The sequence below is a fragment of the Dipodomys merriami genome, unplaced genomic scaffold, assembly GCF_024711535.1.
Source record: "Dipodomys merriami isolate MVZ:Mamm:240054 unplaced genomic scaffold, mDipMer1.0.p SCAF_949, whole genome shotgun sequence".
Classification (NCBI taxonomy): domain Eukaryota; kingdom Metazoa; phylum Chordata; class Mammalia; order Rodentia; family Heteromyidae; genus Dipodomys; species Dipodomys merriami.
In genome coordinates this window covers 54,423-76,469 of record NW_027206567.1, presented here as the reverse complement: position 1 = coordinate 76,469, position 22,047 = coordinate 54,423, and the positions used below count along the sequence as shown (strand labels likewise).

The window sequence follows — 22,047 nt, the reverse complement described above, 5'->3', positions numbered from 1 at the left end:
TGTACTGTGTTGTTTTAGGGTGAAATACTCAGTAGATGTCAGTTAATTCCGCTTGGAGTATGGCCTCTCTTAATTCGGTGGCTTCTTTGCCAATACTCTGGTTGGTAGACCTGTCCTTTGGTGAGAGTGGTGTGTTAAAGTCTCCTACTATTATCGTATTGGGATCTATTTTATTCTGTAAGTTTGAGAGCATTTGTTTGACATATCTGGGTGCACCAATATTTGGGGCATATAAGTTGATGATGGTTATATCCTCCTCTTGGATTGTTCCCTTTATTAATATGTAGTGTCCGTCCTTGTCTTTCTGTACTGATTTTAATGAAAAGTTTATTTTGTCAGATATCAGGATAGCTACACCTGCTTTCTTACTGGGGGCGTTTGATTGGTAGATCCTTTTCCACCCCTTCACTCTGAGTTTGTTTGTATGTTTGGCTGAGAGGTGGGTCTCCTGAAGGCAACAGATGGATGGGTCTTGTTTTCTGATCCAGTCCTCAGTTTGTTTTCTTTTAATTGGCGAATTCAGCCCATTTATATTAAGAGAAAGTATAGAGAGATGCATTGTTGTCCCTGCCATTCCGTTTTCCTAAGTTTTTCTTCTTTCCTTTCCTCCTGTGCTTGCTCAGTTAGACTTTGAGTAACGCCTGTTTGGGGCAGGCCCCAGTTCCTGGTTGCTTTCTTCAGGTTGTGTCCCCCCTCTTAGAATTCTTTGTAATGCTACGTTCACTTCTTAATCCAGTGCTGTCCCCACACCGACCCTTGTGGCAGTGCTGTGAAAGTGGCAGGAGTGGAAGTGAGATCCAGGGTGCCCAAAATCTGGATTTATGGCCTGATTGGGGGTGGAGTGGGGGCAAAGTGTGTCTTAAAAAAATCTTATATTTGGAACTCAGGGCCTAGGCACTGTCCTTGAGCTTCCCTTGCTCAAAGCTAACACTCTACCACTTGAACCACAGCTCACCTTTCATCTTTTTTAGTAGTTTAGTGGAGAGAAGAGTCTCACAGACTTTCCTGCCTGGGCTGGCTTCAAGCTGCCATCCTAAGAGCTCAGCTTCTTACGTAGCTAGGATTGCTGGTATAAGACATTGGGACCTACTAAGGATGTTTTTGTGTGTGCTTTGTGTGTGTGTGTGTGTGTGTGTGTGTGTGTGTGTGTTTGTGAATTTACCGGGGCTTGAACTCAGAGCCTAGGTTGTATCCTTTAGCTTGTTTACATAAGATTGGTGCTCTACCACTTGAACTACAGTACACTTCAGCTCCCAGAAGACCCTGACTATGTGGAGAGCATAAAGCTCAAACCTGATCATATTTCTTCGACCTCAGGGTAGGATATGACCCCTCTGCAGCCTGGAGGAGTAGGGGTGGAGTAGGAGTGGTAACTGTAGATGGGTGCTAGGCTGGTAGAGAGGTACTCTGTCTTTTGCCAAGAAGGATAGTGATAGCTCAAGCTCTCATTTTCCTAGCTATTCAGGAGGCTGAGATCTGGGCCAGGAGGGGCAAAAGCTGCAAGATGGCACGGCAGGTAATGCCCGCTCATGCAGGGATCACAAGAGTGCAAATCTGTCAGGCACACCTCGGGGGAGGGGATATTGAGTTGGGCTCATGAAAGATTTGTGTGCTTACAAATCCACAGCTAGCTAGCTGCTACTTCTAGCAGCAACCTGGAGTCCCAGGACTCAGAGCCCTTCTTTCCTCACCAGTGTTTGGGGGCAAATGAAGGTCTGCAATCATGGGCCAACTACAAAGGATCATTTGTAGTGTTCTTTTCCTTGGTCCTGTGGCCCCATGCATGGATGGAGGGGCGGGTTCCCTGGAACTTACTGCCTTGGCCCAGACCCCTCAGCCCAAGAAGGACTTAGGGAGAAACCACATGATCTGGCTTGAGAGTTTACTATGACTATGCCTCAGGACTTCCCCCAGTTCTGACTCAGCTCATCATTACCACCTTCCTGTGTGTGTGGGTGCATCTTGGTACTAGGGCTTGAACTCAGGTCCTGGGCTCTGTCCCTCAGTTTTTTTCATTCAAGGCTAGCACTCTACCACTTGAGTCCCAGAAGAATATGTCTCACCAGGCTCACTTTTTTTTTTTTTTTGCCGGTCATCAGGCTTGAACTCAGGGTCTGGGCATGCTCCTGAGCTTCTTTTGCTCAAGGCTAGCCACAGTGCCACTTTTGGCTTTCTCTGTTTCTGTGGTACTGAGAAATCGAACCCAGAGCTTTGTGCGTGCTAGGTAAGCACTCTACCGCTAAGCCACATTCGCAGCCCAAGGCTGAATTGTAACAAGAGTTATGAGGTTGGGATTTATTGGCTTACCCCATTTGGCATAGAAATCGCTGACTATTTCATATCTTTGCCGAGATTTGGGACCAGTCTGTGACTCGGCAATGAGGAATGATGAATGAATGAGAGCCACCAGGCCCCACAGTTCTAGGCTCACATACTACAGAGGGATAGATAATATAGATCCAGAACCTTCGACCATTCCTACAGCCTAGGAACTCTGAGGGCTTGTCCCAGCTTGCCCAAGTTGGGTGGGCTGAGCATGGACATCCTGCTGAATGCCCATCATCCATCCATACACAAAGACATGGAGTTACTGCTGCCTTTTTTTGGACAGGGGGCAGGTCTGGGGTTGAACTATGAACCTAGGCCCTGTCCCTGAGTTCCTTTTGCTCAAGGGCAGTACTCTGCAACTTGAGTCATGATCCCACTCATGTTTTTTTTTTTTCCCTATGATCTCTTAGAAATAAGTGTCGCCTACTTTCCTGCCCTGGCTGAATTCAAGTTGGCATTCTCTACATCTGAGCCTCCTGAGGAGCTAGGATTACAGGCAGAAGCCGCTGACACCTAGCTTTCTTTTCTTGTTCTTTTTTAACCATGACAATCTGAAATCTTCACTGTGTCATTCCAATGGTTTGCATACGATGTAAACTACCCTGGAGTTCGATTGCTAGGATTGCCACCCACAAATGGAGGGAGATCCTGACAAACTCATTCCTATTCGTGTGAATTCTAATGAAATATTATAAAAGTAATAATTAAATTTGCAGTTAATTCATGATTCTATTTTAGAATGCCACACAAATATTATTGGATTTATATCTTCCATTCTAGCACCATGGTATGATTCCCCTAATTGAAGGATTTTGACTAATTTTTAAGTAATGTGTATATAAGTATTCAACCATGATACTTCATTAAATGGTGGCATAATGTAATAACTAATAATCGATAATTATATATATATAATTTAATATCATCACATTCCCTCTCTCTCAGTATATATCTATATCTATATACATATATACACACACACACACACACATATATACATATACATATCTATTAATGTATATATTGGGCATTACTGTGGCTTGATCAAAGGTCTTCAGAACTTCCTGGCAGCTCTGTTTTCTGGAGGCTGGTGTGCTAAGACTGTGACCCCATTTATGGATTGGGCATTGTAGGCCATGAGTTGAAATCCCAGCATGGCCAAATATTTATTCGTGGAGTAAGAAGCCAACTTTGACACATTTTTTTCCTTTTGTGTAAAAGTCCTGGGTCTCAGTATAATGTATAATCCATATGCAAATATAATCTAGGTGATATGATATAATAAATGAAGTGCTATATGTGTAACACTACTAAATAAATAAGGGTAGTAAACGTCATATGCAGTAAACCCATGTATGTAAATAGATCTCACATATGAATATTATTTTTTCCAGTGCTGAGGCTTGAATTCAGGCCCTGGGACCTGATTTGAATTTCTTATCTTCAAGGACAATGCCACAGAGTTACCCAGGCCCTGAGTTAAAATCCCAGGCCTGCCAGAAAAATGGTGTAAATTCCAAGCCAGGGCCTTATTATTTATTTTTTTATTTTATTTTATTTTATTTTATTTTATTTTATTTTATTTTTTTGGCCAAGCACTTAGGTCTTGGCACCTCTGCCACAGCTGACTCTGGGATCCTAGGACCCGAGTTCAAATCTGGGGCTGGCAAAAAAAAAAAAAAATTAAGGAGAAGGATAAAACTTTGAAGTTCAAGGAGGTGGTTTTACTAATTTTTTTCCTTTGTGTTGTGACCATCCTGGGTCTAAATGACAAGGCCCAGAAAGTGCAAATGACCTTGCATTGCTGATGTTTGGCGGGCTATTAGGGAAGCCATAGCCAAAACTGGCAACCTAGGCCTGGAGGTCAAATCCCAGGACTGCCACTAATGAATGGTGGGAGGTTCAAAGAAATACATTCCAATGATACATCCGTACAAATGGAATGTTATGAAAGCAACAATTAAATTAGAAGTTAGTGTATGATTTTCATATTATAAGATTATACACAATTATACTACATTAACTAATTTTCAATTACTACTTTATTATGTATTCAATCATGATACTTAAAAAAGGAAGGAATAATTTAGTTGCCAATAGTTAGTAGTAATATCATATATGCAATTTCATAATATACCGGCATCACTCTTGTTTTATACATATACATCTATCTATCTATCTATCTATCTATCTATCTATCTATCTATCTATCTATCTATCTATCTATCTACCAATCTACACATTTATTTGTTTATAAACTTGTCACTCCTGGGGCTCAGTGGTAGAGTGCTCCCTAGTACATACAAAGCCCTGGTTTCTATTCCTCACTACCACATGCACAGAAAAATTCAGAAGTCGTGCTGTCGCTCAAGCAGTTGAGCACTAGCTTTGAGCATAAAAGCTTAGGGACTGTGTCTAGACACTTACTCAAGACCCAAGACTGGCACCAAAGAAAAGAATGTTCTGAGCACAATGATATAAGGATAGGACTGCAAATACCTCACCACAGAGCAAGCTGGCAGTCTGGTGTTGAGAGCTTCCATCTAACCTGACTTAGCCAGAGATAAACCACTGCAACCCAGCTCCATGGAACCAGATGCTACTGGCTCATTCACTCCTGTCATCTAAGATACCCGGGGTCTGAGATCTGACACTGGTGGGTTTAAAACCCAGCCCTGGCAGGAAGTCTGAGAAACTCTGAGCTGTGGCTCAAAGTGTTAGAGCTGTAGCCTTGAGCTAAAGATCTTAGGACAGTAGCCCCAACTTTGAGTGCAATCCCCATGGCTAACTCCCCCCCACACACACAAAACTCCCCACCACTTTAAACCATTAGATGTGAACTTTGTGCAGTTTGTGACATGTTTCTGAAAGAATGGTGATACTGATGAAAACACCCTAATTCTAATGACAGCTTGTGGGATACAGCTATGTGATGAGAACTTCATGATGTATTTTGTGCTGAGTCCTTCACAGGGTGCATTCTTTCATCTGGTCCTTGTAAGAGCTCCACAAGTAAGATGATTGTGCACATGAGAAAGTTGAGGCTCAAATATGTCCCCATGTCAGGGCCAAAATTATGTATGTATTGAACTCTAATGAGTTTTCTCCTGGATTATTTTTCTCGGTTGTGAATGTTGAACTCAGGGTCTAGGCACTGACCCTTCCCTATTGGGCTCATGGCTAGTGCCCTATCATGTAGAGCCAAGGACCCTAGGTATCTGTAGCTGAGGTCTGTCATCCTGCCTACTCAGGAAGCTGAGATCTGAGGATCTGGGTTCAAAACTATCCCGGACACAAAAGGTCCCATGAGACTATTATCTCCTACTCACCACTTAGCAACTTGAAGTGGAAGACAGCACTGCTGACTCGTGCCTGTCATCCTAGCTACTCAGGAGGCAGAGAGCTGAGGATCACATTCCAAACCAGCCTGGGCAGGAAATTCCTTGAGATGGTTATCTCCAGTGAACCACCAGAAAGCCTGAAGGAGTGCTGTAGCTCAAGTGGTAGAGCTTGAGCTGAAGAGCTCAGAGACATCACCCAGGCCTGCCATGGGAGGTGGCACAAATGAAAACTTCCTGTCAAAACACAGCACTGGGGAGAGAAAGACCTTGGGGTACAAAGAGACCTTTTTCTCCTGGACTTCAGAGCCCACCTATATTCATCCTCACCAATTGCCCCCAGATGAATTGTTACAAAGCTGTACAGGAGTGAGGCTTTTTGTCTGCCTGTTCCAGCAATGAGGCAGACTTCCTCCAGCAGCCTGGGGTGCACAGAAACATTCAGGCTACACTGGGAACAGTGAGGGGAGCCCCGGCACATGCACTGTTTTGAAAGCCCTCTCTGTGCTATGAAATCATTCTATTCAAAGCAAATTTCCTAGCTGGGTGCTTTTCTTCATAGAGAATCTGGATGTTCACCAATAGAAATACATGCATTCATACACAGACACATGGAGTTACTGGCTCTTTTTTTGTGTTGCAGGTCCTGAGGCTTGAACTGTGAACCTAGACATTTTCCCTGAGCTCTTTTTGCTCAAGGAAGCATTTTATTGTGCCTTAAACCATGATTACTCTAGGCTGGGGTGCAGCTTTTACACCCACAGATGATCCAGGGATCCTAGGACCCAAGTACAACTCCCAGCACTGGTAAAAAAAATCAAACCAACACGAATTTAGGAGGAAAAAACCAGGAGGTTTTACATAACTGTTTTACCTTGTTTCCTTTGCACTGTGACCATCCTGGGTCTCAATGACTTGGCTTGAAAATTGAACGTGACCTTGCATGACTGAAGGCTGGTGGGCTGTTAGTGAAGCTCAACTCACACACCTAGGCCCTGAGTTGGATTCTGGGACTGGCACCTACACACTGCTGAAGATCCTAGGAAAATTGTTCCATGTATAGGAACACTAATAGGATGTTTGAAATGTACTAATTGAATTACTGATTAGCTAGTCATTCTATAAGTTTGTATGCAATAAATACAGGTCATTGATTAATTTAATATTTATTAAGTTTTGTACTGTGATTAATTAATGGAGGCATAATTTTAGACCAAATAATTGGTAGTAGTAGAATATATAAAAGTAAGATATAGACATCACTTTATATAGAGTTATACACTAGAATCTACATAAATGTCTATCTGTCTCTGCATACATTTATGGATGCATATACATACGTAAATACACACATACACTGAAATCTACACATCTATGTGTTTATATAGTGGCCACTCCTAGGGCTTGATCTCAGGTCCTCAAAGTTGCCCGATAACTTCACTTGCATCAGACTGGTGTGCTAATATTGACCCATTCATAAAGTGGGCCTTCTAGGCCCAGAGTTCAAATCACAGAACTGCCAAAAACTTAATCCTGATGGAAGAAGCCAATTGTCCCACTTGTTTTCCTAATTGGTGAAAATCCGGGGTCTCAGGAATGATGTCTAATACACAGGCAAATCTATGTCCTATGTAATAGGATGTAAAAAATATTATATGTGTAATCATACTCACTAAAATATATAATAAATAAAACAAAATAAAATGAATAACTACACTAACTGCAATATGCAGTAAACATGTGTATGTAAATATAAATCATGTATTTAAAATGTATACGAGTGCTAGGACTTGAATTCAGGCTCTGGAGACAGGCCTGACTTTCTTGTCTTCCAGCATGATGACCTCCCCCTTCCCCCACAATGCTGCAGATTTACCCAGACCCTGAGTTCAAATCCCAGGCCTGGCAGAAAAAAATGGCATGAATTCCAAGCCAAGGAGCCTCAAAAAATATTTTAGATATTTTAATGTATGTATGTATGCATATATGTATGTATGTATGTATATATGTATGCATTTTTATTTTGTCAAGCACAGGGCTTGGACTCAGGTCGCAGCAACTCTGCCTCAGCTTCAATCACTCTAGGCTAGGGTGCAGCCACTGGACCCACAGCCAAACCTGGGTTCCTGGGCCCCAAAGGCTGCCAGGAAAAAAAAAAAAAAAACACTAGAAAAAAAAACTCGGCAACTTGCATATGGCTGCAAGTTTTACATTTGTTTTCTTTGCAAGGTGACCTTCCTGGGTCTGAATGACACAGTTGAAAAGTGTTAGTAACCTAGCATTGCTGAAGGCTGGCGGGCTATCAGGGAAGCCATAGGCCAACATGGCAACATAGGCCCTGGGTGGGAAGCCCGGTCCTGACCCTTACCAATGGTGGGAGATCCTAAAAGTCTCGTTCCTATTCATAGGAATACTGATGGAAGGTTATGAATGTCAAGGTTAGAGTGATTTTAGGAGGCCAATGGAGTTTAATGAATATTTTTGGCACACTAAAAGAATACTATTAATTACATGGATGCAATTATTTTGGGACAGTGGTTGATTTAATTAATAATTCATTAAGGATGAAAACAATATTAATTACATGGAGGCATAATAAGTACCCAAGAATTGGTAGGAATGTAGCATATATAACTGAATATTGTATAGACATCTCTGGCACTCTATAAAGATCTATATTTATTTGTGCACTACCATCTGCATGTTAATCTGTTCTTATTTTTCAAACCCTGGGGCTCGATCTCAGGTGATGGAAACTACTTGTGGGCTCAATATGCACCAGGCTAGCATGCTGACACTCACCCATTCATGAATTGGGCCTTGTAGGCTGTGAGTTCAGATGCCAGCACTCACAAAAATTGAATTGTGGAGTAAGAAGCCCATGGCGACACATGTTTTCCTTTTCTGTGAAAGTCCTGGATGTCAGATGTGAAGTTTCATACACAGGCAAATCTATATCCTCTGTAATAAATGTAATAAATATTCCATGTGTAATAACAGTCAATAAAATAAATGGCAAATAGATGAATGAAACAAAAAATTTAATGAATAGCTACACTAAGCACAATATTGAGTCAACAGATGGGGCTCTATTTCAGGGTCTGGCAACTGGCTGGGAGCTGAATTGGCTGCTGTGCTTACTATCACCCATTCATGAACTTCTAGGCCCTGAATTTAGTTCCCAGCACTGCCAAAAGTATAATCTTGGAGTGAGAAGCTAAGCATGACATATTTTCTTTTTCTTTGAAAGTGCTCAGTGTCAGGTAGGATGTATAATTTGGATGCAAATCTATATGCTATGTAATAGGATGTCATAAATGTAATAAATGTCATAGGTGGAATAATTGTCACTACAATAAATGATAAAGGGTTGAATTAGTGAATCATTCTATATTAAATTAGATGCAACAATTATAGGAAGTATATTAAGTTTTATTAATATTTTATTAAGCATTACCAGAATAAAAAATTACATGGAGACATAATTAAATATCGAATAATAGGTAGTGACACATGATGCATAATTTAATTATATAAGACATCTGTCTCATTCTATAAAGTATGTAAATATATATGTGTATATGTACATATATGATAAACAATAATGGGATATTGAGTAATTATTAATTAATGCTTTATTAATTGTTCAACTGGGACACATCATTAAATGGAGACATAATTTAATATCTAATAATTGGCAGTAATCCCTGCAACTACTGCTGCCTCCTTCTTGCCCTCATCGCTGGCCTGTCAGTGCCAAAAAAGGCCTCCAGGAGAACCCCTCCACCCCTGCACCAATGTGTCCTGTACTTCCAGTGACTCCTGGTGGTCTGTATGATCTACATGACCACAGAAGAGCATGAGGATATATGTTACACACAGACATGAAGAACTAGTATGATGGCTTGACCTTCATGGCCTCTGAAAATGGAGCTTTGACCTGCATAAGTTTTGCTTCACTATGAATTTTCTATTTTCACACTGAACACCATATACTTTCCTTGTGATTCCTTTATTGGTTTTTGTCTTATTCTCTCATAGGCTGATACTATGTCTCTGGTGATGGCACCAGCAGATCCAAGTGGAAAAGGAAGTGGGACATAGAGTACCCATCCTTTTCAAAAGAGTCCACCACAGGTCAGAAGAACAAGTCTTAGGAGAATGGGCACAGCTGATGCTTCCCTCTCTGAAGCATGGCTCAAGTTTGGAGAGGAATTTCAAGACATCTGAAATATTGAATTATTGAAATATTGAATTATCTCCAAGACCAAAGAAACAACCACATCTAGTAATTGAGCTCACAAGTATACCATGGAGATCCAGTGAAAATGATCAATCAGATGAAGATAGGACACTGTTTAAAATACAGAGAAACAATGGGATTGGCACTATTGGCAGGAACAATTTGTGTACAGAAAGAAGATAGGGCCAAGGGAGATGAACTGCAGTTGATTGACTAGAAAATGGACAGTGACAGAGAAGAAACCAGTAAAGGCAGTGAATGTGAAGATGGAGAGGGTGCCATGGAAATTTCAGATGGTGCTTCTAGTGCAAGTAGTTATTCTTTGGCAAGTGATAGTAGGAAACCTGAGCTTCCTAAGGCAGGACCTGACTTTATTGCCTAGCTGGACTAAAAGTGAAGATCCTCCTGCCTCACATTCCAGAGTTCTAGGATTACAGTCATGCATTACCACATTCCTGTTTGAAACATTTAACTTCCATGTTAGATTATTTCTTTTTCACCTGTGGCCTTTATAAGCCTGACTTCGACATTTTTGGACCTTGGCGTGAACATTTGTCTGGATTATGAGGAAACAATAATTATTCCAACAGTTTTCCATATTGAAACACCCACTCCTTGGGTACTTGTCAACTCACTGTGTTCATCTGGCCTGTGTGGAGATTGTCCATTCTGCTCTGGTCCTTAAGAGGTCTGCAAGATTCTCAGCTGTGTACTAGAAGAACACAGAGATGGAGAGTTTTAGATAGCAATGAGAAAAAAGAAATTTACTTCACTGAAACTCTATTATTTGCCTTATTTTTGCCTGTCATATTTACCTTGCTCACAGTTTACATTCTTTTATGGTATAATGAAGTAATAACATTTATTTTCCTCAGCATTTAAGTTTAATTCTTTGTTTTCATTGAGACAAACTTCTAAGAAAGAACAACTAATCTCATGTTCATTTCCACAAATGGATGTTTTTATTTTCATATTCCCTTGTAAGACAATAATTCTTGGTGTGGCAAGTCAGGAAATAGAAATAGATTAAAATTTTAAACATGATACATTTATTTGTGATGTCAGTAAGCTTTGGAATTTTAGTCACTAAAATGTGTGTGACTACTACGTTTACTCTTGCCCACTCTGGTGAGAGCATCCTTAATTACTAAGTTATTAACAAGTGAATGGATTGCCAGACAAACTTTGAGAGTTGTTGTTTTCTTGGCAGACCATTAAACATTTCTTTAGAGGAAAAAATACCACACTATTTCTGCTCTTCATTGAGTCTACTATACTTCAGTTAATTCATCTGTAACTATTAGCATACAACTGAATGTATTTGCTTTTGGGTTTATTGGAACATTCTAGCAGCCACAAATAAGGGAAACCATGCAGCTTGTGTTCTCTGGGTCTGGATTACTTCCCATAATATAATTCTTTCCCAGTCTTTCCACATTATTACAAATGGTAGTCTATCATGCTCTCTGATGGATGAGTGGGATTTCTCTCTGTGTGTGTGTGTGTGTGTGTGTGTGTGTGTGTTCATACATACATTTATATATATGTATATATGTACATATACACACATATATATGTATATATATTTATATCTATATATACATATATGTATATAAAATGTGGTATACATGTATGTAACCTCATACATACATACATATATATATATGTATGTAACCTCATATATACATACATACATATATATATATGTGTGTAACCTCATACATGTATACCACATTTTATTGATCCATTCACCATTTTAGGGTTTTCTGGGTACTGGAAAGTGAGAGACAGGAGCCTTATCCCTCTGTTTGTGGGAAGACATGAACTCTTGTAGCAACAGTCCTGAGCCTTGGTACCCTTTTTTATGGCCTGAAGTGGTAAAAGCTGATCGACAATTTGTTCACTTTTGCAATTCCTGGGGCCTGAACTCAATGCCTGTGCACTGTCCCTAAGCATTTTTTTGCTTAAAGCTAGCATACTAACACTTGAGCCACTGCAACACTTCCAGCTTTTTCTGGATATGTGGTTACTGAAGAATCAAACTCAGGGCTTCATGCATGCTAGGCAAGCACTCTACCACTAGGCCACCTTCCCAACCCAAGGTTTTATTTTTTTAAAAACTAACATGTAAAAGAAACAACTACATGAACAACTGTATTACAGGAAGCAAGCTCCATGACTAGAACCATGACTTCCCTGGCCAGAAACCTGGGAGACCAGGCCTTTGCCACAAGTCTCCTGTGAGGTCAGCTTCCAACCACTGAGCATCATTTCATTGGCCTGAAAGGAAGGAGAGTGTTGAGATGTGAAACATGATGCAAGCAGACAGAGGGAGCCTCATCCCCCAATGTCAACAATGAGGATGGTTACTCTCAAACCCCAGATCCTGTGGCACATGTGCTAGTAGACACTAATTATGAATTGTGTAGAGTCATGATCCAATGGGCAGATGGGTTGAGCTATTATGAGAAAGACATAACCTCATTCAGAATCATATGGACTCCAAAAATGTGAACTAGAAAAGGTCTACTTTGTGTTTGAGGTTATTGTTTTAACTTCCTTTATCTGCACTCTATCCTCTAAAGCCAGCTCCCATGTGTGAACTCTTCATATGCAAGAAAATGAGCCATAAATAAGGCCAAGTAATTGTTAATCTTATGGAAGTGAGCCAGGCATAGAATGGCTGTCTGGGGTTTCTTTTCCTCTCTGAGTTACAAAAAGTGACTTGTTCCTGAGACAGAGCCCATGTTCTAATGGCTAAGCTATTACTGCTGGATATCACATTTCACCATGTGGATATAACTATAAGAGACAAAGCAGCCAGGACTTTGATGTTCCCAAAATTATTGCCATGCTGAGTGAGTCTGACACATGACTTCGAATGACTGCATGAAGGAAGTGAACATTCTTTTGTTTTTACATGTAATAGTGCATAAATCGATACATGCTTATTCACTTTACACTGACTTTAATTTTGTCCCAGGTTTTCATTTTGGTTTCAGAGGAAAGTGTCTGGATTTACCATTCCAACAACAGGCTCCCAGATGCACATGCAGGGTGAGGAGGGGAGAATGGGTCGAAATGATGACTTCCTTCTGTGTTTCCCTGGCAGTGCTGAAAACCAGACCCAGAGCTTCTGGGCTCCAGGTAAACAAGCAGTGGGTAGAGTCTCCCTTCTCAAGAGATGAAATCTTCATGAAAATTGCCCACAGGACACTACAGTTTCCACTGCTTTTTTACTTCCACGCAGTGCACATAGCACACGAGCTAATGCTGGAGGGCACAGGTATGGCTGACTCACCACCCTTCAAGAGAGGCAAGAAGGATGAACACAGTGGCAGGGGACCTGTTCCTCAGCAGAAAGCCTTGCAAGGTTCTGAACATCACCCTAAGTGAGGCTGGCATTTGAGCACAGTCTTGGACAGGTCATAAGCATCTGAAGAGTGTGGAATGTTCTGCTAATCCACAGGTTGACTAAGCAGCCTCTCCTGGGGGGAAAAGGATCTACTATAAGTAAACATTTATCAGAAATCTCACTAAACCTTGTTCTTTATATTAAGTCAGTTCTTCAAGGCAGACAAGTGAGAGTGGATAAAGGAGAAGGGCCCTAGGACCACTGAATTTTCCCATCTTAGAGCATCATTTTCTTTCTCAACATATAGTAGGGAAGCCACAGCCTAGTCCTGCTAGCCAATAGAAGTATATTCTCAATGGTATATGCCAACATGTTCAGGTCCAGATAACTCAGTGATAGTGGTTCCACTCTGTTCTCTCAGTAACTTCTCTTTTTTGAGATAGGGTCTAATCTAAGTAAGACTTTGGGCTAAGCTACCTTTGTATGCAGATCATAGGCATGTACCACCATGCCTAGTCTCATTACTTCTTTTTTTTTTCTGCCCTTTGAAAGTCAGCCAATAGCTCTAACATCGTTCTCTTCCATTACATTCTATTCATGCCCTTATCTGGTTCTCTCCATCTGGTCTAACTGGAGCCATCTGTCTCTAGCCAGCACACTGTCATGGTGGTCCATCTTCCCAGCTAGCTCCATACACATCTGTTTGTTACTAGGGAGTCTTTCCTGACTTGTGCTTTTCACTTTTCCAAATGACTGGATGTGCAAGACAATAAAAGGAGTTCCTGAATTTTGCCAAGAGTGTGAATGACATGACTGATTCAAGGCTGTTAACCATTTTCTTTTCTTTTCTTTTCTTTCTTTTTTTTTTGGTCCGGTTGTAGGGCCTGAACTCTGGGCCTGGGCGCTGTCCCTCAGCTCTTCAGCTCAAGGCTAGTGCTCTACCATTTGAGCCACAGCGCCACTTTCGGCTTTTTTTCTTTTTGCTTATGTGGTGCTGGGGAATTGAACCCAGGGCCTCATGCATGCAAGGCAAGCACTCTACCACTGAACCACCTTCCCAGCCCCCTGTTAACCATTTTCCACTTAAACACACAATCAGTGGGCCAGGATTGGTGGCTCATACCTGTGATCTTAGCTAATAGGTAGGCTTAAATCTGGAGGATGGTGGCTCTAAGACCAGCCTAAGCAGAAAAGTCTTGAGATCCCACCTTCAAAATAATCGCAAAAGAAGGGCTGGAAGTATGGCTTACGGTGAGCATACAATATGAGCAAGAGCTGTCATAGTATAGGTCACCTTGTGCTGCTTGTAGCACAGGTCCTTTAGTCCCAGGTCTGTACTAATAACATCTCTTCAATTCCAACTTTGTGTATGTGTGTGTACGTGTACAACTTCACGTACTCATGCACTTGTTGTGTACACTGATAATATTAAGTTGCACGTGCTTATGTTGCAGAGACTTCAAACCAATTTTTATCTTTCCAAACACAATGAGCCATCAAGAATTCTACCACTGTCAACATTCATTACAAAGATTCCACTTCCAAAATGCCATTTGGTTAGATGGTGTTTACCTATCCATATTTACTTAGTCTTTCCTCTAGTTGACCCTCATCCTCCCATACCATTGCACCTCCACACATTCCCCCAGATTATTGTTTACAATGATCTTAACATTTTCCTGGAAATAAGGATTCTTTAGTGGTAGAATTAGCATTTAATTGCTAGCAAGTCACCTTCTTCAGTAATAACTCACAATGAGCTTAAAGATCTACCCTTAATCAGGTAGGGATAGGTGGACACAGCATAGTAAAATGGAGAAAAAAGCATTTGAATGCCAGGTGGACCGCTATGGGACCTGATGCGATACCATCATGTGCTAAACATGGACATCCCAGGTGAGGGCAGAATACTCTCTTGTACGTGTAGGACTCCTGGATATCAGGAAAGTAGAAGGCTGAGACCTGAGTCCAACCCTTACTCTTCTCAAATTGCTGGCAAAGTTTCAGAAAATCTCAGTAATCTGCCCAAGGAAGGTATGCTAGACGACAGGTGAAGAAAGACAGGAGCCTAAAACATGGCATGCAATTTCTGAGAAGACACCTTCATACTTACTAAGAACTTATGAGCTTATAGAAATTGATTTGTTGTGGTCAGACAGTGTGGGTATGCAAGCCAAGGAGGGGACTGGCCACTTCCTTACAGTATCATCCTATAGTGACAAGAAGAGGAAAATAACCCCAAATGGGACTGCACTGGTCATCTACTTGATGTCAAAGTATTGGGGCTGAACAGTACTGAGTGTTAACCTGGACTGCTGGTCAGAGAGCTGGAAAAGTAGGGAGTAGGATGTGAATTGAATGATAAATAGAGGAATGGGTTGATGGAAAGAATTGTCAACTGCAACATCACATTCAGATCTACCAGAGATCTCTCATAAAGGGCCAGTACAGTCAACCATATGAACCCATTAGCACTGGTCATTCTTGTTTGCTAGCAATCACTTTCTGACTTATCAGACATATACACACACCAAATGGCCATGGTTTGGTGGACACAGAGGGCTAGAATATAAATGTCAGTAAATGCCTGGCATGTTAGCAGAGAGTATCAAAGTTTAGCCACCCTGCATTGTTCATTCCCAAGATTCTCAGCCTGTTAGGTCCTTGTGGCAAACTCAGTGCTCCAATGGGAAGAGATGCTGCCTCCAGGCCTCCCTTTCTTATCCTCCAGGTCTCAGAAGTCCCCAAAAGGCTGGTCTGGAGGTGTGGGGGAATAATGCAGGCAAAGCCCAAGTGTTGGAGACTCCAATTCATAGCAATGATAGGGTGCTGCAGAGCTCTGGATTGTGTTGTGCCTCCAAGGGAAGGAGGCACTGTTGGCACATGAGTGCATCAGGGCTTCCTGATCCTCCCTGCCCAACAGCAGCTGTTCTGGATTGAGCAGCACACTGGGATGGGGTATGAGGCACCCTGGGGACAAGTACCCACCAGTAGAGGGATGGATAGGGCAGGTAAATCTACAGAGAACAGTGCCAGTACTGGGCAGCTGTGCTCTTTTATCAACTTCTCCACATTTCAGTTTTCAAAAACAACTTAGACTTTAGAGTAAGTTTCAACCTATGGAAAATTTACACAAGTGTGTTTCCCTCACTGCCCTAGCTCTCCCTTGATTCACATGTCATAAAACATGTTAATCAAAGTCAGAACATTTCCACTGAAGCCATATTAGTCATTAAACACAAACCCCGTACCAACCTCAACATTGCCTCCTTCTGCCCTTCTCTCACTCAGGAGTCCATCTGGTCCTGCAGATCGTTGCTCTCCTCCCCTTTGAGGGGCCAAAGTTCCAACTAAACCTCCATCCTTGGCCATCGTGAGGGGTTCTGCTCAGCATTTGCTGTCTTGGTAGGCATAGATTGAGGGATGTCGATGGACTGTTCCTCTTTGGCAGGAGCCTACAGAGCAACAGATGCTGCAGCAATCTCAGTGAATCACACTGGGGCACCGAGGTCACCATGCTTAACCTTGTTCATGGTACTTGTGTTAGAACTCAGAGTATTGTACTTGCTAGGTAAGTGAGCTATATGCCTATTTTGTGCTGGTCATTTTTTAGTTATGGTCTTGCTTCCTATCCAGGTACATGCCTGGGCCTGGACTCACCTATTTTAAGCTTCCTGTTGTAGTGAAGTTGATATTAATTGATAGCTTAAGAGGAGATGTCACCCAGTTTTTGGCTTGGGCTGGCCCTGAATAATGATCATCCAAATCTCAGCATCTTAAATAGTTAGGATTACACATGTGACTCCCAGCTCCAATGTGCCTTCCTTCTCAACCCTACCAACTCAGCAGTGACTGACAGCTTCCTCTCCTCAGTTACTCTTACCCTCTGGAATTTCAGAGAGGAGACACACATTTTCTTCTTCATTGTACTCTAATTGCTCCCAAGATTGCCTGAAATTGTACTATCTCCCCTCATTGTAGGCTCCCCAAGGAAGTAATACCCTTGGATACTGGATATTTCTACATGAGGAAGTAAACTTAGCTGTGAACCCCAAAGGGAGATCCTGTTACTTCAGCTGTGGGCTGTCAGTTCCTTCCGCAACTCCCTCAGCTACAGTCATTTTCCATGACACAATGGTCTTCCTGAACTCCCCACACTGATGGGTACAAAGACAGCATCATGCCAATTGGCCAGGTCAAACTATGGGACACTCAGTGGTGGAGCTGGAGGAGTTGCACTTGTCCCCTATCCAATCTGACATCCAGTCCCTCTCTTCAACAGAATTCAATCTTTGTGGATTCTCCTCTCTGCCAACACTCTCAGTCTGTCTCTAGAACTAAGGAACAAGGTATATGTAATTGAGAAAACACAAACACAATCTCTCATCATGAATGGACCAATTTAAATAGTGAAAAAATGAGCCACAAAATTATACTGAACCCCTCCCCCTGCTTCTTTTATTTGTGCAAGTTTGCTCCCTAATTGCTTTTGTGTGTTTGTTGGGGAAGGTGTGTGGGTACGGGTGCAGGGGATATTGTGTATAATAGGACTTGAACTCAGGGCCTTTGGCTCTTAACCTAGCTCTTTTTTGTTCAAAGCTGGCACTCTACCATTCCAGCCACTGATCCCTAGTGGCTTTTTCCAGGCTAATTGCAATAAGAATCTCTTGGGTTTCTCTGCCTACAATGGCTTCAAACTGCAATTCTGGTATCAGCCTCCCAAAAGGCTAGTGTGTGAGCCACTAGTGCATGGCCTCCCACTGCCACTTTAAAAGGGCAGATTTTAAAGTGAAGTAAAAGAAAATTCTTGATTGAAAACTGGGTATCAGTGTGATTTAGGTAAATCTGGAGGCTCCTCATGGGAGGAAAGGCCTTCTCCTGGGAAGTATTACAGCACTACATGAACCAAGTGGGTTTGATGAAATGTCCCCAGAGAACACACAAGATACCCTGAGTGAAACAACACCCAAAGCACAGGTTCTTAGGACATTGTCTAAAATAAGTTTTTAACCAAGATGCTCACAGATGTGCCTCCCATATCCATGGGAAAGATATCAGTAGAGCAGCCATCTGGATTCTGTCCTATGGGGGTACAAGGTGTTTGGAACCAAGCCTTTTCCTTAGTCCAAACCACATCACAAAGAGGCCATGTGGATGCTCCTAGTCCAATGGCTGGGCCTTTTACTGCTACAAAATTAGGCTTCTTAAACTGGATGAAAGTATTTACTAAGTTTCTAAAGTTAAAAAAGTACACAGGGAAAAGTAAAAACATTGCATATGTGAGCAGATGACAAAAATCAATTCTAGATTGGAAGTTGCCAAGCAGAAACTATGCAAATCATAAAAATTAAGATTTCTTAAAAAGCCTCCTCCCAGAAAAGGTAGACTGTGGATCTACCTGCTGCAGGTTGTAAAGGCTTACCTACAGCCTGGATATTACACAGGTGTCGCTGCTACCACCAGTTGTAGGTGACATAGCCAGAAGGGCTTTCATATTTACAGTGGCTCTTGGCCACTCTGACTATTGCATATAGCATTTCCAACTTTCTCTCATTGAAGACCCAAGGATCATACTGACTTTAGGGAGTTCTTGTATCCAAGAAAAGGGAAAATTCAGAGTGAACTTGGCACTAAGATTGTCTGGTACTGACTGAAGGGTTATTGACTAAGGGATATAACCTGCCCCTGCAAGAAGACTTTACACATTGAATTGGAAACACGTATTTTCTTAGGTCTTATAAACTGGACTAAATTAACTTATGGACATGGAGATAAGCTAATTTAAGACATAAGGTTGGAAATAAAGATCAGCAAGCATCTCAATGCCTGTATCCCATTATGTGTTGTTGGATGCTATTGCCACAGGAAATTGGAGAGCAAAGCAGACATGGGAGAGGGAGGCCTTTGCAGGGGACAAGAACTTGCCATAAAACACAACCAATGCTTTGCTGGAGTTTGTTTTATAGGCTTTGTAGTTCCAGGGAGGTTGATGCTATACTATATAGGGAATCTGCTTCTTCCTCCCCACCATACAGCTGATTCTGTTTTCAGAGGTAGTCTCTTGTTCTGATTTCACAGAGTAGATCAAAGCATAAACTTATACCTACATACATATAAAGTGATTTTTTATAGGTAGTTTGAGCCTGACCATTGAAGAATAACTAAAACTTTTCATATACAGAGTTCTAAGCCAGAGCTTGACTGACAACAGCTATTGAGGCACTTCCTACTAGTTCCTCATCCTCTGAATACTATCAAGATGGAATATAGTGCTGCATCTCCCCTCCCCCTCCCTTCCCCCCCCCACCCATGTGCAAGTCCTGCAGTTGAATTCAGGGTCTTCTGCTTAGTTGGCTGGCACTTGAATACTTGAATCACACTTTCAGTACTGTTTGTACTAATCATTGGAGGCTCAATTTTAACAGACTTTTCTAATTGATCTGGTCTTAACACAAATCCTCTGGATGTATCTCAGATTTTTGAGTAGCTAGAATTACAGATGTGAGTCACTGCTTCCAGCTAGATTATATTGTAAGGAGGGAGGTTGGGAGGTTTGTAAGGAACACAGGAGAACAGGGCTTGCAGATGCAGATTCCAGCAATTGGTGTGAGGTGTAGTCCATTAAGTGAGGCCAACCTCATCTCAGCCTTGCCAATTGCCCCCAAGGTAAGTAATGTTTTGCATTATGCAAGAATTGATCCTTTAAAAGAATAAGCCACACTAATATCTAAGGTTTCTAAATGAGATGGCCCAAGGCATTATTTGAAAGCTCACAATGGAGTTTAACGATAAAGCTGTGGTACATGAAAACATAAGAATAAAAAAACTGTCCATGATTCCATGCTTCTCCCATGATATATTTGTACATACATAAAAAATTCTCATCTCAAGCCCAAAGAAACACAGGTCCCATGGTTTCCCTTATTTGCAATGACTAGTATATGTCTGAGACAAGCAGAAATGTTCAGAGGAGTTGATGTTAGGTGAAATGAATCCCAAGATAAGGACTCATATTTTTTCTTTCTTGCTATTGTTTTAAACATATTTATAAGATGATTGCTTTGTGTTTTTTTATGTCCCTCCTCCTCAGTATAATCCCTGTTTTCACTGTATTTGATGTTGCTATAATTTGTGGAGGGGAAGGGAAAAAAACAAATTGTTTAAACAGGGATACAGGTGAACCCATTGCAACAATGAGATGTACAAGATGTTATGTCGAAAAATGAATTTTACAACTCTGGCGTGGTATGGGGAGGGAGATGGGAAGGGATGGTAAGGGAAACAAAGGTGGAGGGAACAATGCTTGATAAGAAATGTACTCATTTGGGCTGGGAAGGCGGCTCAGTGGTACAGAGCTTGCCTTGCATGCATGAGGCCCTGGGTTTGATTCCTCAGCACCACAGAAGCAGAAATAAAAAGCTGGAAGTGGTGCTGTGGCTCAAGTGGTTGAGCGCTAGCCTTGAGGTGAAATGCTGAGGGACAGCGACCAGGCCCAGAGTTCAGGCCCACGACCGGACTCCCCACCCCCCCAAAAAGAAATGTACTCATTACCTTGCTCGTGTAATTGTAACCCCTCTGTACTACATTTTCAAGATTAAAAAAAATTCTGGTTTCAAAGTCTTTGAGGAAAATCAATACCAGGATTTCAATAGGATTGATACATTGTTTTATAACTGGAATTTCAATTTTTGCCTGGAATGATAATAATGTCAAATGAAATTATGTCTCTATTTCAGAGGTCCATGCTAAATTCATCAGCAGCCCTGCTCAGAGGAAGGGTGCAATGATGATGTGTAAACTCATTTGTAAACATGAGTTGAACAGAAACTCAGTTTGTTAAAACACAGCCACCCACCAAATCTTTGTAGAAATAACCTGTCAGGAGAGACCTCTCCAGTCCACAAAGCTGTACGATCATGTACTAGCAGTGTGGCTAGTGGTAGGAGATCATGATGGACCTAAAGAGGAAATGTGTACAGTTTTGTTAAGTATACATACGGTTGTGTTTGCTAGCCATGGGGCTTGAACATAGGGCCTGTGCACTGTCTCTGAGCCTCTTTGTGCTCAAGGCTAGTGTTCTACCAACTAAATCCCAACACCACTTCCAGCTTTTTCTTAGTAGTTTATTGGAGATAAGAGTCTCATGGACTTTCTTGTCTCAGCTGGCTTCAAACTACAATCCTCAGATTTCAGCACCCTGAGTAGCTAGGATTACAGGCATGAACCAGCAGGCTCCTGGTTTTTATACTTATCTTTTAAAACTTAATATTAAAGCCCATAAACATTAATAGGTGTACAATGCAGCATACTCAATTTGTATTTGTTCCCACTGGATTATCTGTGAACTGAGTTAAAGGCTGTCTTAGATATGGAAGGGAAGGAAAGATTTTCCACAAAGTTAGTTTTTGAAGACATTATTATTCAATAGAATTCCTTCTGAGAAGACACTTGACAAGATCAGATGTTAGGTCACACCCTCATGGAAGGGTGTAGGAATTGTCTGGGGAAACCAGGCAACAAAATTTGAATTAGGAGGTAGTGTGCTTCCTTCCTCAGCTTACTCAACTTTATTATCTGAAGAAGAAAGGAATGAGTAGGAAGAGGTCAAGTTCTAGGGCCAGTTTACGGGTTTGTTTTGTTCTCTCTCCAAATCCTGTAATATAGGAGTGCTGAGTAATAGCCTCTTCCTTTGGAAAGTCTGCACATTATCTCACTCTATCATGAGAGGAGACCTCACTTCTGTGGAGATAAGCTTGCTCTTGGGTCCTTCAGACACATAGTAT

General features: G+C 41.6%; 1 pseudogene; it reads right to left on the bottom strand.

The window, feature by feature from the left end:
• Positions 1-22,047, bottom strand: part of LOC138821879 (chromodomain Y-like protein) — a 108,014-nt pseudogene that overhangs the window by 82,292 nt on the left and 3,675 nt on the right.